Here is a 10,654-nt window from a genome sequence, read left to right as displayed (position 1 = left end):
ACTTGGACTCTCTGTCCAATTTACTATTACTTGACCTGGTACGCTTGCCAGTAGATTTATATCACACCGATTTAGCCGATCAGGCGACTTTACCAATTGTCTCCTGGATTAGTTCAGGCCAAAGGAGGGTCCTTTCTCCTACCTCATCCCAACATAGGGGCGATCGACATCTGCATCCATAAAGGGCTTCATACGAAACCATTCCGATACTACTGTGGTAGTTATTGTTGAAGGCAAACTCGACCAAAGGAAAATGTTCTCTCCAATTGCTGCTAAAGTCCAGGGAACACGCCCTTAGCATATCTGGTAACGCTTAATCATATCACGCCCAAATTAACCCAACTCGGTTCAACTAAATAAACATGTAGTAGCGAGAGTAGGGATCATTCCCACGAGGAAGGTAAAATTTATTGTGTTCTTAAAAATACTAAAAATAAATAAAAAGAGGTTTTTTTGAATTTGAAATTAACTACTAATAATTAAAAGAAAATTAAAATAAATTTTATCAACTAGCATTCAGGATTAAAATTATAACGAAATAATCAATTAAAACAATCCTTGGTATCGGTCCATTACGCCCTTGAAGTTATTCACTCGGTCATCGATTCTCTAAAAATAATTAATCCCCATTGAATATTAATGATTGAATACTAAATTTTTATTCCACCTTAATCTTGGTTAATTAGACACAAGCGTTCTAAATTAACCCTTACCAATGAATTAACCCAAATACAAGCGATTTAGATTTAAATCCAAGGTTGCATTCAAACTAGTGAAATTGATGATTCTAGATAATACAAACACAAGCGGTTGTATTTAATCTAGTCAATTTTTGTTCCTACGATTTAAAAAATTCACATGCAGAAATTATCAATCATAGTTGCTTCATAAATTAGAGGGATCAAACAATTACGGATCTAATATCTAATTTAGCTTTATTTTGTATGAGAAAATCATTAGGTGATCAAACTAACAATCAAACACACAAGCATAACAAATACATCTGAACAACTCTTGATACTCAAATAAAAATCAAACAATGAAAATCAGAACCTCACGAGATAAATAAAACTTCAAGGATTCGTCTTCCTCAACCAATAATTAAAAATTAGCAACTAAAATTCATGAATTCTCTAGAAAAATTTAAGAAAGAAATTAAATCTAAGAATAAAGAAGAAAAATCTAGCCGCCAAAAATTTTCTCCCTCTTCAACCGTCCAAAATATATATATTTTCGATTCTAGATGATATTTAAAGTTTAGAGTCCTTAACAAGAAAATTTCTTTTATTAAAAATATTTTCTTGAATTCCCTGTCGCGCTCGCGCGAGCAAAAAATCCCGCTCGCGCGCTAACTTCCTGCCTCATATTCTTGCATTTTGCACTCGCGCTCGCGCGGACAAAAAAATCGCGCATGAGCGCACACTTTCTGTCCCGAATTCTTTCACAGACATATTGCAAGCGAAGAAGCGCTCCAACATGCACAGCAGCGCTGTCCTTGTTTCTCTCACAAGCGCAACAACGCTTCTTCTTCCTTTTCCCTAGCGCAGTAGCGCTACTCTCATGCGCAACATCTCTTTCCCAAGCGCTAGCGCTACTTGTTCTCTCAACTCCTTCTTACTCTCTCCTAGAGCAGCAACTGTACATTTAGAGTTGTAGCTCTACTTCTTCATTCTTCCTGGCCCTTCATTCTTTCTTTTCTTTTCTTGTGCTCAAAACTCCTCATTTCCTACAAGCAAACCACAACCAATAATTAGGAACTATAAAATGAATTTAATCAAAGCAAACTCTCATAATCATACAAATTAACTTAAATAAACAAAGGAAAATATCACCACATCAAACTCCCCCATTCTTAACCCTTACTCGTCCTCAAGCAACACAAAACCAAAAATAAGTTCGATCTCATATCTCATAATGAAAAATAACCATGATTTACATGTGTGCCTAAGCAACTAACTCAATGCATGATCAAGAAAGGCATTAAAATCTAACAACGGAACAAGTTAAATGTCCAGACATTTCAACTAGAGATATAGTCACGAACGTATGTGTGTGTGTGAATGGTCATTAACAAGTGTCATGCACACTCCACAGATCTATTCAATGCAAAACCCCACAACAACTCAAGTTGCATACCAATACACGCATAAGCTCACTTGCACACACTTCTCCACTATCTAACCACTTACAAATACAAATAAAGTAGGACTTTATTGCCTTGTAACGGGGCCTAGGTATTGGCTTATGAAAAAAAGGTAAGGATATAACAAATAAGAGAGTATGAAATTATGCACAATGAAAACTTCTCTTTTCTTTGCATGAATTTTCTTTTTCCTTTCTTCTTTCTCATACTTTGATTTCTTCATTTTTTTTCCTTTTTTTTTCATGCTCTATTGGGAGACACATACATTTTTTTTTCTTTTTTTTCCTTTCTCTTTCATGCACTGATCTTTTTGATAACAAACTCAAGAATAGATAAATCATGATAACACACTGCATATAACAAACACATCATACTCCCTTCAGAGGTATGAATTAAAATATCATATTTAAGCTTATTAGGGTAGTTGATAGGCTAGCCAAAGAATGTCGAATGGCGTCTAAATATATTCCAAGAATATACCATTCTTTTCAATTAAGATCAAAGGGGACACTATGGGAAAATTTTATTTACATGGTAGGCTCGAAAGGCTCAAATGAATCAAAAATAGCCTATATCATTTCCATATTCGCTCGTAGTTTAGATATACTCCTCAAAGATATATGTATTCAAGTTTAGACAGGCACTAGCGACTTTCCAAGACTATCACCAGACTCACACGACCTTCACTATGTCATATACATTTTACAAGCCATGACTCATGCATGCTCAAAATATTCAACAACCATAACAAAGTTTAATTTTCATTGGAGATCAAAGTGTTCCAAGGTTAGCAAATCATCTATTTTCAAAAGCATGCATGTCATCAATTAGATATCATCATGGCTAGTGAATTTCAATAGTCATATTCATCACTAACTATGAGCTCTAAAATTTATTTTTTTCTTTTCAAAAACCGGCTATATTCTCTAAATGATTGGATAAGTCCTCTCCCCCATACTAAAAATCTTACATTGTCCCCAATGTAAGTAAAAAAAATTCAAAACAAAAATAAATACTAAGAATGAAAATAAAATACTCCCCTTGGGTTGCCTCCCAAGCAGCGCATCTTTTTATTTTCGTCGGCCTGACTACATGCTTCCTTGTTGCTCATGGTTGTTTATATTTGATAACTTTGTCCACCTTCACCCATTTGAGCATTTTCACAGTCAATTTTTGTCCATGCTTTCTTTCCTTGGATTTTTTGGAGATTCCATTCTCTTGATGATTTTTCCCTTTTCCCATGGGTATTTCTTTTGCTCGATCTGGAGGAAGTTTTGGCTCAATTTTAGATGTCTGCAAATCAGAAAAAAAAAAATTTAGCATTTGAATTTTTAGCAGGTCTTGCAATAACCTCCTTCAACTTATCCTCATTCACAAATGTTTTGTTTTCTTGTGACAAGTGATCATTGATATCAAGAGTATTAACATCACTTTCACAACTAGGATATTTCAGGGTGCCAAAAATATTAAACTTAACAATCTCCCCATAAACTTCCATAGTTAAAGTTTCATTATTAACATCTATGACAGACTTTGAAGTTTTTAGAAATAGTCTTCCTAGAAAAATTGGACTATTAAAATCATTAGTTTTCATGTCAAGAACATAAAAGTCAGCCGAAAAAACCAAATTATCAACTTTCACAAGAACATCCTCAATCACACCCCTAGGATAAATAGTAGACCTATCAGTCATCTGAATTACAATAGCAGTTTCATTCAAGGGCCCTAGTTTTAAGGAAGCATAAGTAGAATATGGCATGACAATAATCGATGTTCCTAAATCTAACATGGCTGTTACAAGTTGAACACCTCCTATCTTACAAGGAATATAAAACATATCTGGATCCTTGCATTTTGCTGGTATTTTTTTCCGGACGTGTTCTCCTAATTCCACTTTCTAGCATCCCTTCAATTTTTCTTTCAAAAATTTAGCATAGCGAGGTACTTGTTTAATAGCTTCTAACAAATGAATATTTACCTCACATCTACGAAAAGTATCATAAAGCTCCTTGATGTCTTCATCCTTTCTAGACTCTTTCATTGCTAAGGGGAAAAGGTCTACAGGTTTATACCCAGAAAAGGGAGGAAACTTACCTTTTGGTGCATCTTCTTGAATTATCTCATTCTCATCCACCTTTGATTCCTTGTCATCTTCATTCTTTACTGGTGCTTGTACTACTTCCTCTCGAAGCTTCAACTCCCTTCCACTCCTCAAGGTAATTTCACTGACATTTTCTTTTGGATTTAGCACTGTCTGAGAGAGCAAACTGCTAGAATGTTGTGCTTTCAACTTATTGATTGTGGTTGCCAACTGTTCCACCTGAGTGTTCAACTTTTGGATACTTGCTCTTGTTTCCTGCTGAAAATTCAAAGTATTAGTGGCAAGATCCTTAACAATATTTTCTAAAAACTCACCAGGGGTTGGAATTTGAGGACGCTGCGGTAGTGGAGGATATGGCGACATATATGCTTGATTATTTGGCTGCACATGAGGTGCAGGCTGGTTCATCGGAGGGTTGCCACATCTGAGGTTTGGATGATCCCTCTAACCTGGATTATACGTGTACAAATAAGGGTCATAATTCCGCTGTGGTGGTCCTAGAAATCCTCCTATTGCATTTACTTTCTCGACCGATTTCTCTTGAAGTGTGGGACACATATCAATTGCATGTCTTATTGCAGTGCAAATTCCACACACCTTCACATTTTGTCCATTTCCTCAGCCATTTTATGCACAAAAGACGTTAGATCAATCATTTATTGTTCAAGGGAAGATACATTTACACCGTTGCTCCTTCTAGGTGCCGGATCACCTCTGCTAGTGCCAAATTGTTGAGAATTGGCTGAAATGTTCTCAATTAAATTCCTCGCATCTTGCGGTGTTTTTGTATACAAAAACTCCCCCACTGGCCGCATCTACCATGCTCCTATCACGAGGTAACAAACCTTCATAACAATATTGAATCAAGAGATTTTCACTTATCTGATGTTGCGGACAGCTAGCACAAAGCTTCTTGAACCGCTCCCAATATTCATGAAATGACTCTCCTATATTTTGTTTGATGCCATAAATCTCTTTTCTGATGTTCGCTGCTCTCGAAGCTGAAAAGTATTTTTCTAAGAAAATCCTCTTCATTTCCTTCCAAGTTGTGATGGATCCAGGAGGTAGATAGTATAGCCAATCCTTTGCAGCATTCTTTAGAGAGAAAGAAAAGGCTCTCAGCTGAATTTGTTCCTCTGTCACTCCAGCAGGTTTCATTCTTGTGCAGACCACATGAAACTCCATCAGATGTTTATGGGGATCCTCACCTGCAAGACCATGGAAAGAAGGCAAAAGATGTATTAGTCCAGATTTAGTTCGAAAGTGGCATTAGCTTCTAAAGTAGGAAAAGTAATGCTTAGGGGCTATTGATTCAGATTTGGGGTGCCATGCTGTCTCAAGATCAAATTTGCATTTGCAGCCATCTCTTCTATAGGCTCTTCGAATGGAACCTCTTCTTCCTCTTCAAATCTCCTTCGAGCTTCCCTCTTTCTTCTATGGAATGTTCTCTCTATCTCCGAATCGTAGGAAAATTCTTCTTCAGAAGATTCACGTGTAAGCATTAACAAACCAGAGAAGCACTGGGAGAAAGAATATAAATAAAATAAAAACAAAACACAAATAAACTAAACGTCTTCCCCGGCAACAACACCAAAATTTGGTAGCGCTTAGTCGTATCACGCCCAAATTAACCCAACTCAGTTAAACTAAATAAACATGTAGTAGCGAGAGTAGGGATCACTCCCACAAGGAAGGTAAAATTTATTGTTTTATTAAAAATACTAAAAATAAATAAATAAAGGGGTTTTTTGAATTTGAAATTAACTACTAATAATTAAAAGCAAATTAAAATAAATTTTATCAACTAGGATGAAGGATTAAAATAACGAAATAATAAATTAAAACAAGACTTGGTATCGGTCGACTACGCCCTTGAAGTTATTCACTCGGTCATCGATTCTCTAAAAATAATTAATCCTCATTGAATATTCATCATTGAAAACTAAATTTCTATCTTACCTTAATCTTAGTTAATTAGACACAAGCGTTCTAAATTAACCCTTACCAATGAATTAACCCAAATACAAGTGATTTAGATTTAAATCCAAGGTAGCATTCAAACTAGTGAAATTGATGAATCTAGATAACACAAACACAAGAGGTTGTATTTAATCTAGTCAATTGTTGTTCCTACGATTTAAGAAATTCACAATCGGAAATTATCAATCATAGTTGCTTCACAAATTAGAGAAATCAAACAATTACAGATCTGATATCTAATTTAGCTTTAGATTGTATGAGAAAATCATTAGGTGATCAAGCAAATAATCAAACACACAAGCATAACAAATAAATCTGAACAATTCTTGATACTCAAATAAAAATCAAACTGATGCGGTTATAATTTCCTATATTTATTTAAGTTAATTTGTATAATTAAGAAAATTTTCATTGATTAAATTTATTTTATAGTTCCTAATCATTGTTTGTTATTTGACGTAGGAAAAGAGAAGAAATGGAGCAAAAGAATAGAAGAAAAGAAAAAGCAAAGAAAGAATATTTTAGCACCATTGAAAAAGTAGAGCTGTTGTTTAGAGCTACAGCTCTAAACTACAGCTCTACCTAAGAAAGAAACAAGCGCTATAGCGCTAGATTGAGGGAACAAGGAGCGCTATTGTGCCATTTTGAGAATGAAGGAGCGCTATAGCGCTAGTTTAAGCATTATTGTGCTTGTATTTTTGCTGATGATGTGTCACGAAGAAATTGGAGCAGAAATGTTCTCGCTCGAGCTGCGTGTCTTCACCGATCAAGAGAGAGAAAAAGAAGAAGATTGGAATAGAGAAGGCTCCGATTGAGCGAAATATTTTGACAGATCGATTGTGACAGAAATTTGGGAAATTTTTTTCTAAGAAGGAAACTTGCTTGGGGAGGACTCTAGCCTTAATTATCATATATCAGTTGAATTTTAGGGATCTATCATTATCTTTTGTACGGGTGAAGCGTGGAAAAACTCTTGGCGGCTAGGTTTTTATTCTTATTTTTCTTAGATTTATTTTTCCTTTGAAATTTTCTCTAGAGAATTCATGAATATTTGTGGCTAAGTTTTAATACTTGGTTGAGAAAGACAAACCCTTGAAGTTTTATTTATCTCGTAAAATTTTGATTTTCATCATTTGATTTTTATTTGAGTATCAAGAGTTGTTTGGAATTGATTGTCATTCTTGTATGTTTGATTATTGGTCTGATCACCTAATGATTTTCTCATACAATCTAAAGATAAATTAGATATCAAATCCGTAATTGTTTGATCCCTCTAATTTGTGAAGCAACTATGATTAATAATTTCCGCTTGTGAATTTTTTAATTTGTAGGAACAATGATTGACTAGATTAAATACAACCGATTGTGTTTGTGCTGTCTGGATTCATCAATTTCACTAATTTGAATGCTACCTTGGATTTAAATCTTAATCGCTTGAATTTTTGTTAATTCATTGGTAAGGGTTAATTTAGAACGCTTGTGTCTAATTAACTAAGATTAAGGTGGGATAGAAATTTAATTTTCAATGATGAATATTCAATGGGGATTAATTATTTTTAGAGAAACGATGACCGAGTGAATAACTTCAAGGGCATAGTCGACCGTTACCAATGCTTGTTTTAATTTATTGTTTTAGTATAACTTTAAATCTGCATGCTAGTTGATAAAATTTATTTTAATTTGCTTTTAATTATTATTAGTTAATTTTTAAATCCAAAACCCCCATTATTTATTTTTAGTATATTTAAGAACACAAATAATTTCACTTTCCTCGTGGGAACGATTCCTACTCTCGCTATTACATTTTATTTATCTGAGTTGAATTGGGTAATTTGGGCGCGATACGACTAAGCGTTACCAAATTTTGGCGTCGTTGCCGAGGACGGCGTTTAATTTATTTGTGATTGTTTTTATTTTGTTTATATTCTTTCTCCTAGTGCTTCTCTAGTTTGTTAATGCTTACAGGTGAATCTTCTGAAGAAGAATTTCCCTACGATTTGGAGATAGAGAGAACATTCCATAGAAGAAATAGGGAAGCTCGATGGAGATTTGAAGAGGAAGAAGAGTTTCTATTCGAAGAGCCTAGAGGAGAGATGGCTGCAAATGCAAATTTGAGTTTGAGACAGCTTGGCACTCCTGATCTGAATCAACAACTTTTATGCATTACTTTTCCTACTTTAGAAGCTAATGCTACTTTCGAACTGAAATCCGAGATAATACATCTTTTACCATCGTTCCATGGTCTTGAAGGTGAGGATCCCCATAAACATCTGATGGAATTTCATGTGGTCTGCACAAGAATGAAATCCCATGGAGTGATAGAGGAACAAATTCAGCTGAGAGCCTTTCCTTTTCTCTAAAGAATGCTGCAAAGGATTGGCTATACTACCTACCTCTTGGATCCATCAATACTTGGACAGAGATAAAGAGTTTTTTCTTAGAGAAGTAATTTTCAGCTTCGAGAGCAGCAAACATCAGAAAAGAGATTTATGGCATCAAACAGCATATGGTAGAGTCACTTCATGAATATTGGGAGCGGTTCAAGAAGATTTGTGCTAGATGTCCGCAACATCAGATAAGTGAAAATATCTTGATTCAATATTGTTATGAAGGTTTGTTACCTCATGATAGGAGCATGGTGGATGTGGCCATTGGAGGAGTTTTTGTAGAAAAAACACCGCAAGAGTCAAGGAACTTAATTGAAAACATGGCAGCCAATTCTCAGCAATTTGGTACCAACAGAAGTGATCCATCACCTAGAAGGGGAGGTAAATGTTTCTTCCCTTGAACAAAAATTGATTGAACTGACATCTATTGTTCGTCAAATGGCTGTAGGGAATGGACAGAATGTGAAGATATGTGGAATATTCACTTCAATGGGACATGCAACTGACATGTGTCCCACACTTCAAGAGGAATCGATCGAGCAAGTGAATGCAAAAAGAGAATTTCCAGGGCCACCACAGCGAAATTATGACCCTTATTTGAACACATACAACCCAGGTTGGAGGGATCATCCAAACCTCAGATATGGCAATCCTGCAATGAACCAGCCTGCACCTCACATGCAACTAAATAATCAAGAATACAGGCCACCATATCCTCCACAACCGCAGCATCCTAAAATTCCAACCCCTGGTGAGTTTTTAGAAAATATTGTTAAGGATCTTGCCACTAACACTTTGAATTTTCAGTAGGAAATGAGAGCAAGTATCCAAAACTTGAACACTCTGGTGGGGCAGTTGGCAACCGCAATAAACAAGTTGGAAGCACAATATTCTAATAGTTTACCATCTCAGACTGTGCTGAATCCAAAAGAAAATGTAAGTGCAATCACCTTGAGGAGTGGAAGGGAGTTGAAGGTTAAAGAGAGTGGTACCAGCTCAGTCAAAGAACGAAGATGACAAGGAATCCAAGGTGGAGGAGAATGAGATAATTCAAGAAGATGCACCAAAAGGTAAGTTTCTTCCTCTTTCTGGGTATAAACCTGTAGCCCCTTTTCCCTTAGCATTGAAAGAGTTTAGAAAGTATGTAGGTATTAAGGAGCTGTATGAAACTTTTCGTAGATGTGAGGTAAATATTCCTTTGTTAGATTCTATTAAACAAGTACCTCTCTATGCTAAATTTTTGAAAGAATTATGTACTGCGAAAAGAAAACAAAAATTGAAGGGATGCAAGAAAATAGAAGTAGGAGAACGGGTTTATGCTGTGATTCAGAGAAAGATACCTGCAAAATGCAAGGATCCAAGTATGTTTTCTATTCTTTGTAAGATAGGGGAGATTCAACTTGACACGACCATGTTAGATTTAGGAGCATCGATTAATATCATGTCATATTCTTCTTATGCTTCCTTAAAACTAAGGCCCTAGAATGAAACTGCAATTGTAATTCAGATGGCTCATAGGTCTACTATTTATCCTAGAGGTGTAATTGACGATGTTCTTGTGAAAGTTGGTAATTTGTTTTTTCCTGCTGACTTTTATGTGCTTGATATGAAAAATAATGATTTGAATAGTCCAATTTTGCTAGGAAGACCATTTCTAAAAACTTCAAAGTATGTCATAGATGTTAATAATGGTACTCTCACTATGTAAGTTGATGGGGAAATTGTTAAGTTTAATATTTTGATACCCTGAAAATTCTTAGTTGTGAAAGTGCTATTATTACTCTTGATATCAATGATCACTTGTCACAAGAAAACAAAAAATTTGTGAATGATGATAATTTGAAGTAGGTTATTGAAAGACCTACTGAAAATTCTAATGCTAGAATTTTTCTTTCTGATTTGCAGGCATCTAAAACTGAACCAAAACTTCCTCCAAATCGATCAAAAGGAATACCCATGGAGAAAGGAAGATGTCATCAAAAGACGGGGATCTCCAATAAATCAAAGAAGAGCAAGCATTGACAAAAATTAATTGTGAAAATG

General features: G+C 35.2%; 2 non-coding genes across 2 annotated transcripts; one reads left to right on the top strand and one right to left on the bottom strand.

Moving 5' to 3' along the window:
- The first annotated feature begins 5,124 nt into the window (after nt 1-5,124).
- On the top strand, nt 5,125-5,231 carry LOC140885747 (small nucleolar RNA R71). The gene has a single exon (XR_012151164.1). It is a non-coding gene; the product is annotated as a small nucleolar RNA R71 (small nucleolar RNA).
- A 3,463-nt stretch (nt 5,232-8,694) lies between these two features.
- On the bottom strand, nt 8,695-8,801 carry LOC140885896 (small nucleolar RNA R71). Its single transcript, XR_012151308.1, has one exon. It is a non-coding gene; the product is annotated as a small nucleolar RNA R71 (small nucleolar RNA).
- Nucleotides 8,802-10,654: the final 1,853 nt, after the last annotated feature.

The sequence above is a fragment of the Henckelia pumila genome, chromosome 2 (assembly GCF_033568475.1).
Source record: "Henckelia pumila isolate YLH828 chromosome 2, ASM3356847v2, whole genome shotgun sequence".
Lineage (NCBI taxonomy): Eukaryota > Viridiplantae > Streptophyta > Magnoliopsida > Lamiales > Gesneriaceae > Henckelia > Henckelia pumila.
Note: the sequence above shows the minus strand (reverse complement) of the source record. Positions and strands in the feature narration are given on the sequence as shown.